General features: G+C 35.5%; 1 long non-coding RNA gene across 1 annotated transcript; it reads right to left on the bottom strand.

Annotated features, from left to right (window-relative positions):
- Positions 1–306: 306 nt before the first annotated feature.
- On the bottom strand, positions 307–7,202 carry LOC122904114. Its single transcript, XR_006384155.1, has 3 exons — positions 7,151–7,202; positions 4,794–4,873; positions 307–414 (listed from the first exon to the last, which is right to left on the bottom strand). It is a non-coding gene; the product is annotated as an uncharacterized LOC122904114 (long non-coding RNA).
- Positions 7,203–7,668: the final 466 nt, after the last annotated feature.

Genomic DNA, 7,668 nt, shown 5'->3' with positions numbered 1-7,668 from the left:
GCCACAGCTCCTCCAGCTCCCCATGGTGCTCCTTCAGCAACATCTCCAGCCCCAGGGCCAGGTGTGTGTTTTGCTATTGAGGGTGGATGCCTGCTTCTCTTTGCAGGTTCTCTCCATCTTCAAGCTGGAGGTTTGGGGGCTGTGTGAAACCAGTCTTAGTTCGAGCCCAGTCTCTCAGTCCCAGCTCAGCCAGATAGGTTCCTAGAGAATTCTGCTCCTCCTCTCCTTCTTATGGCTCTCCTTCTTTCTCAATGGCCTGCCCTGCTAGCTTCAGGTTTGTGCACCAAAGGAGAGCTTCACATAGACCATCTGTCCTGCCTTCTCAATTGCATAAGATCAAGTCCTTATAATAAAATGCCGCCTTATTTTATCTTCTGATCAAGCCCTGACTGCTACAGTGATGCTTTTTGCATTCTGTATGACAACATTGGAAAAAGGATTATGGCATAACATTAAGTTAAAAGCATCAGCATGCAAATGTTATGTAAATTTTAATTCCGTAGTTTAAATGTAAATGGATCTAAAATTCACCAAAATATTAAGTGTGATTTTATTTGGAAAAGTGGGACAATGTGTGAATTTTTGTCTTCTTTATATCTTCTAGTATTTCCACTTTTAAAAACTGAACTTTCATTAATTTTAAAATTTAAATCAGCCACAAAATATAAACTTGTTTTTGTGACAGTAAATCTTTAGAGCAAAGAAAAGGCAGTCACCTAACCATGTGATTATAGGTTCTCTTTATTCACATAAATGCATCCTCAGGGCTTTCTAAATGGTGATATTAAAAAACATAGGAGTAGAAGGGGTTGTAAACAATTAGAGTTACATTTTCAATATGTTCTTCTAAGACTCAACCACCAAACTTCATGAATGCTAATTTGAAAAACTGGGTCATATTCTCCAGCACAACTTTATATATCTTTTCTGGGGAAGGATGTAGGTTTAAAAGACTTATAAACAAACTCACTTAAAACTGTATGTTTAAAATGTAAATTTAAGCTTCTTTCAAATATATACACATCTATCTTGTGTTCTAGACCCACAAACACACACTCAAATTCATATTTCCAATAACTAATTCCAAATTTTTAATAAATTCAGTAATATTTTTACTTAAAAATTATCCATATAGACATATATATACTCATAATTTTTGAGCTTTGAAATAGGTATTTTAAGCAATAATTTTTTTGTATTTTTATAGCAAGTCACTGTTTACAAAGTACTTATATAAAACTATATAAAACCGTGAAAAGATATTGTTGGAAGATGAAACAAGATGGGATCGGGAGGGAGAAAACCATAAGAGACTCTTAATCCTACAAAACAAACTGAAGGTGGGGGTGGGTAGGGAGAGGGTGGTTGGGTTATGGACATTGGGGAGGGTATGTGCTATGGTAAGTGCTGTGAAATGTGTAAACCTGGAGATTCACAGACCTGTACCTCTGGGGCTAATAATACATTATATGTTGATAAAAAATAAAATTTAAATTAAAAAAAAATTTAATATGTATACAAAACAAAAAAAAAAGATATTGTTGGGTTTCTTTGAAAATTTTATTTCTTTGTTTGCAAGAGACAAAATGAGAACAGGAGCAGGGGGAGGGGCAGAGGGACAAGCAGGTTCCCCAGTGAGTGCAGAGCCTGACCTGGGGCTTGATTCCACGACCCTGAGATCAGGCCCTGAGCCGAAATCAGACGCTTGACTGAGCCACCTAGGCACCCCGAGACATTGTTGTTTTTTAATCCTTGAAGATACTGAGGCCCAAAGAGACTAAAAAATGAGGTTAGGGTTCTACTCATATGTTATTGGCACTATTACTGATTTTATAAAAATCATTTGGTTATTTACACAAAAGCGAGCTTCCTTGACACCTCAAAAGTGAAAGGAGGTAACCTTTAATAAACATTCACTTGTCCTGCAACATACTTGTTTTCTGCTATTAAGCAAATCTATTTTTATAACTATCTGACACATAGACATAATAGTACTGTTTAGACTAATGAATGCATTTGATATTATTAATGATACAAGAATATGAATTTGTCTTTGTAATCAAAATAAATTATGCATTGGTATCCCTAAAGAATACAGACCACGAATATAGATTCTTTCTTAGGGGCGCCTTGGATGACTCAGTTGTTAAGAGTCTACCTTTGGCTCAGGTCATGATCCCAGGGTGCCAGGATTGAGCTCAGGGGGAAGCCTGCTTCTCTGTCTTCCATTCCCCTTGCTTCTCCCTCTCCCCCTGCTTGTATTCCCTCTCTCACTGTCTCTCTCTCTCTGTCAAATAAATGAATAAATAATAAAAACTCTTTTAAAAACAGTTGATTTAGCTCTCTTTGCCAAAGGATTAAAGATTACTTTGTCAAGAAGGCCTTAGGCTAGTGCACTGTTTTAGTGGAAGAGTTTGGGAATGCTCTTTACAGTGAATGACCAGGTTATCTTTACACAAGTAAGATAAATATTCATAGATGTGTACTTTGTTTCTATAAATCAAGAGCATGGTGTGTCTGTTCTTTCAATTCAATCACCTGGTGCAGAAGTAAACACATTATAGCCGCCCATGTGCCAAATCCAGCCCGCCACTGTTTTTGGATGATAGATGAGCTAAGAAGTTTTTTTATTTTTAAATGCTTGGAAAAAACTAAAGAATATTTTATGAATCATAGAAATTATATGATATTCAGATATCAGAGCCCATAAATAAAATTTTGTTGAAACCTAGTCCAGCTCATTTTTAAGTATTGTCCCTCATGAGAACAAATAAGACACGGTAATGGCTTCTCGAAGTCACAAGTTCTACAGATGAATGACAAATGTAAGTAAGACATGAATTATTATGTAAGACATTTCTGATAAAATTCAAAAATACTTTGTTACACTATTAAAAATATTCCCACTAGACTTGTATTCACATGGAAGGAAGGGAAAGTAAACATTCACATATATTTTTCTTAAACAGTTAATCTTAGAGATAAAATGATAGATTTTCATTATGGAACCAAATCAGATACCCTAGACTTTTATCCCTTCCAAAGATTTGAAAATCTTCCTTTTCTACAGACTAAATGCAGTATGACGTCTCTCCCTGTTCCATTTCATGACCTAAATAAGGTTAAGAGGGTGATAAATTCTGTAGGTCACTAAGCAAAGTAGGCCAAAGAAAGAGAAAGAAATTAAAATTAATGACAAGAAAATTACCCCTGCTGTGATACCATGAGATGCTGAGAAGACTCTCAGCCCTTGGAATTGTGGTCATGACAACTTATAAACTCAACCTTAGTCAGTGACATCAGTTGGAAATTGTATCGCCGTTGAGCTGCAATAAAATGCTAAACTGGACGAATCCCTTTGTTCCCCACAACCGCAAGTTATTTACTTAGAGTTCATTGTTGGCGCTGTTATTTTGTAGGTAGGTGTTCCTCCTGTACTGCTAGTTTGCTGAAAGCTCTATACCAAATAATTTCAGGCTTATGTAAGCTCCTGGGTTTCATTAAGGAAGATTTCACCATTGATACCCATGGCTTGTAAACCTTACTAGATGAAGAGGAATATTTAAGCAAAGAATTGAGTACTGGGGCATTTCAAGTCTTTAGTTTCTTGGTCAGTCTAAAGTCCGTTAATGAAAAGCAAATGCAGTTGTGCTTGTACTGACACTTTTATTCCCAATTTAAGGACTGCTTGTGGGTTATGTTTTTGTTTTTGTTTTTAATTTTTTTTTAATTTTTTTAGTTATTTATTTGAGAGAGAGAGAGCACATGTGCAAGACAGTGTAAACAGGGGAAGGGGCATACAGACTTTGTGCCAGTGTGACCAAGGCAGGGCTCCATGTTGGGGCTTGGAGCTTGGGGCTTACTCTTGCCACCCTTAGATCATGACCTGAGCTGAAACCAAGAGTTTGAAGCTCAACCCACTGAGCTACTCAGGTGCCCCTAAACATGTTTTTATTTTTTTATTTAAATTCAGTTAATTATCATGTAATGTGTTATTGGTTCTCAGGTGGAGGTCAGTGATTCATCAGTCTTATATAACACCCAGTACTCATTACATTCCGTGCCCTCCTTAATGCCCATCACCCAGTTACCGCATCCCTCTACCTCCCCCCCCTCCAGCAACCCTCGTTTTGTTTTCTACAATTAAGAGTCTCTTATGGTTTGTCTCCCTCTCGATTTCACCTTGTTTTATTTTTTAAGGATTACTTATGTTTTTAAATGATGATAATGCCTTTATTGATAAGTCCTAGCCCATCACAGTTAAACTTTCTAGACCTAGCACAGTGATAAATCAGAATTTACTCTTTTTGCTACTAATAAGCAGATTATTTTCATTTTTTATATGTGTTGAAGTTCACAAAAGATACTGTTGTTATAGTAATGTTGTTGCACTCTTACTATATGTAATGCACTGTTGAAGACTTAATTTTCATTATCTTATTTATAACGTAACCTTATGATCTAGATGCTGTTATTATTCCCATTTTACACATGAGAAAACAGAACCTCATGGAGGCTACTTTAGTTTGATACTCTAATAGGTATTATAGGTAAAGTAATTAATCACTATTAGAGTCAAGATTGGAATCTATGCTTCCTGACATCCAAAATTGTGTTCTTATCCTCCATTATGCCATCCTGTTTCCCATGAATGGAGACAAATAGGTTAGTAAAAAATTGCCCGCAAAGATTTATTGTATTTTTGTCTGTTTATTAACAGACACCAATATTTATTAGAAGTGGTGAAGCAGATGTTTTTGTGAAAGGAGCAGGGGCTTTGGAAGCAGGCTTACCTGAGTTCGATCCTGAACTCCTCATTTGTAGCCTAGATATAAATCATAATACTTGTTCTCTTTAATACCTGCTTACTCATCTGCAAAATAGAGATGATAGTAACTTACCTTGAGAGTTTATATAAGTGTTAAATAAGGTGATGTATATATAGTAGCTAGGACAAAAGGGGCACAAAATAATTATTTTTTCCTCCTATCTGTTTTTTCAACTATGCATAACTTCTTTTCCATAGAAAGGCTGACCTAATGTCTCAGTCATTTCTTAACATGAAGAATCCAGGTCCTAGGTTAAATTCAAACATAGTTTTTCATATTTATCACAGGTTCATTAAATACCATAGTAAAATTAAGTTTGTATTTTTTTTTTAATCACAGGAAAAGCACTGACCTGAAAATCCTTTGAAATGGTAAAGCACAGCCTAACACTTCTGGATGTTTATTACAAACAACAGTAACAATTCTGGCAAAGGGTATCCTAGAGGAAAGAAATGGAGTACAAAAACCCAAGGGCACACTGGTGTGCTAGGCAGTATACGTGGAGGAGGAAAAGGGAAAGGGAGTCTCTCAAAGCAATCCTCAGATGTTCCAGTTCAAAATCAGACCTGGGAAGAACACACACTTTTCCCAGGCCTTTCTTTTTTTTTTTTTTTTTAAAGATTTTTACTTATTTACTTGACTGACAGAGATCACAATTAGGCAGAGAGGTAGGCAGAGAGAGAGGGGGAAGCAGGCTCCCTGCTGAGCAGAGAGCCCAATGCAGGGGGTGGGGTGGATCCCAGGACTCTGGGATCATCACCTGAGCAGGTTGAAGGCTTTAACCCACTAAGCCACCCAGGTGCCCTTCCCATGCCTTTCCGATGTTGATATTGATGAATCTTTTTGTCCTGTATTTATGTGTTACTTTCCTGGACCTTGGACAGACATGATTCTCTAAGAATGTTTTGGTGACTTCTTTTTTTTTTTTTTTTTTAAGGTGACTTCTAACTTTATGGGTGCTTTTTCACTCAAAAAGAAAAACAAAATCTGAAATATTTCACACCAAGTTTGTAATGTAGTCAACTAGTTCAGTGGAAAAAGTTAGGTTTACAACATAGGAAACGAACAGTAATATTGGAATATGATTGTTTTTATTATTATTTTAAACACTAAGGAAATAGGGATATATAAAGGTACAATGCTTATAATGCTTACATTTAAAAATGGAAGTATCAATAGTAACTGGCTATTCTAAAGTTGAAAATGATTCCGCTTACTCTGGCTAATGTTGACACTTTTCATTTTTTTTTATGTTAATACTTTTCAGATATTGGACTTGAGCAGCATCATATATCCAAAATCATGTAAATCATGTAATTTCTGTTAACATTTGCCAAGGAGAAAAAAACAGAAGTATTTTAAGAAATAAAATCAATATTATTTATTGAAAGTTTTAGATTTCCCCCAAACCTTCTTAGTTTTATATTAAAAATGCTTAGTTTTATATTAGAAGTCTTTTATTTAAGAAGTAATTCAAAGTAGGTATTTATAACATGTTCACTTCTTTGATTATAATTTTTTTAAAAGAGAAGAAAGAAGGAAATTTATTCTAAATTTTATATACATACACAAAAATATGCACATATACATATATATAAATAAAAAGGAAGAACACATTTCAAATTATATATATTATAGGTATATACACACATAAGTGTGTGTGTATGTGTGTGTGTGTGCACAGACATAGGTTTCCTTGACTGGAATAATTGGTAAAATTATAGTTAAATATTCTTAGAGAAAGATATAGCCACTTGTTAAGTAGAATTATAAAATCTATTTTAAATCTTTTATATTTAAAAAGCAAATGTGAGCCATCTGCTACTATAAAAGGCACTGTGAGGTTTTGAAGAATGGTATGGTCTTGTTCCCATGCCTTCTTTTACTTCCTAAATCTGTGAGTCTGACCTTGGCTACATTTCTTAACTTCTCTTCCCACCCCTCCTCTCCTCTTTTCTTCCCTCTTCTCTCTCAAATATTTTTTTGAAGAGAAAATGAGACAAGGTATATAAAATGCTTAGCACATAAAAGGCACTAACACATGGACATATACAGGGGTGCCTCGGTGGCTCAGTCAGTTAAGTGTCCAACTCTTGCTTTCTCCACAAGTCATGATCTCAGGGTCATGAGTTTAAGCCCCCTCTCAGGCTCTGCCCTCAGCACGAAGTCTGCTTGAAATCCTCTCCCTCTGCCTCCCCACCCAAATGCATGTGTACTCTCTGTCTCTAAAATAAGATAAATAAAATTTTCATGCGCATATATACATGTGCAACATGTATATATGTGTGTGCGTATAAGAACATATACAGTGGAATGCTTACAAAATTTGTAATTGGAGCTGCTTTTCTCTCCAGGGTCTCCGATGAAGCTTGGAGTGACTGAAAAGGCAAAGAAGCAGAGCATAGCTTTGGATGGACTCATGAATGAGCAGAAGAGGTAAGTGGAACATACATTAAGCAAATAGTAATATTATAAATTTATATCAGAAAGCATCAACATATGAAATATAAATGTATGAAATGCTCCAATGAAAAGAAAACATTTGTCAGACTAATATAGCAATAAAACTCCACTCCATGTTGCTTATAAAAAGTTTGGTAACGATATGGGTAATACAAACTCTGAGGTACTGCTAGTGAGAATGGAGAATAAGGCAACCAGTTTTACAAATGGTTTGGTGCTGTCTTAAAATCAAATATAAGCCTACCTTTTGATGCAGCAATTTCCACCCCTTGGTACAGACCAACAAAAATGTGAGTATACATTTTTTCAGAACAACCAGATGCTAAGAGAAAAATAAACTGTAGTCTTAGAAATTAGGATCATGCTTACCTTGGGA

Source organism: Neovison vison, chromosome 4, assembly GCF_020171115.1.
Source record: "Neovison vison isolate M4711 chromosome 4, ASM_NN_V1, whole genome shotgun sequence".
Classification (NCBI taxonomy): Eukaryota; Metazoa; Chordata; class Mammalia; order Carnivora; family Mustelidae; genus Neogale; species Neogale vison.
The sequence above is the reverse complement of the archived record's forward strand: the minus strand, read 5'-3'. Positions and strand labels throughout refer to the sequence as shown.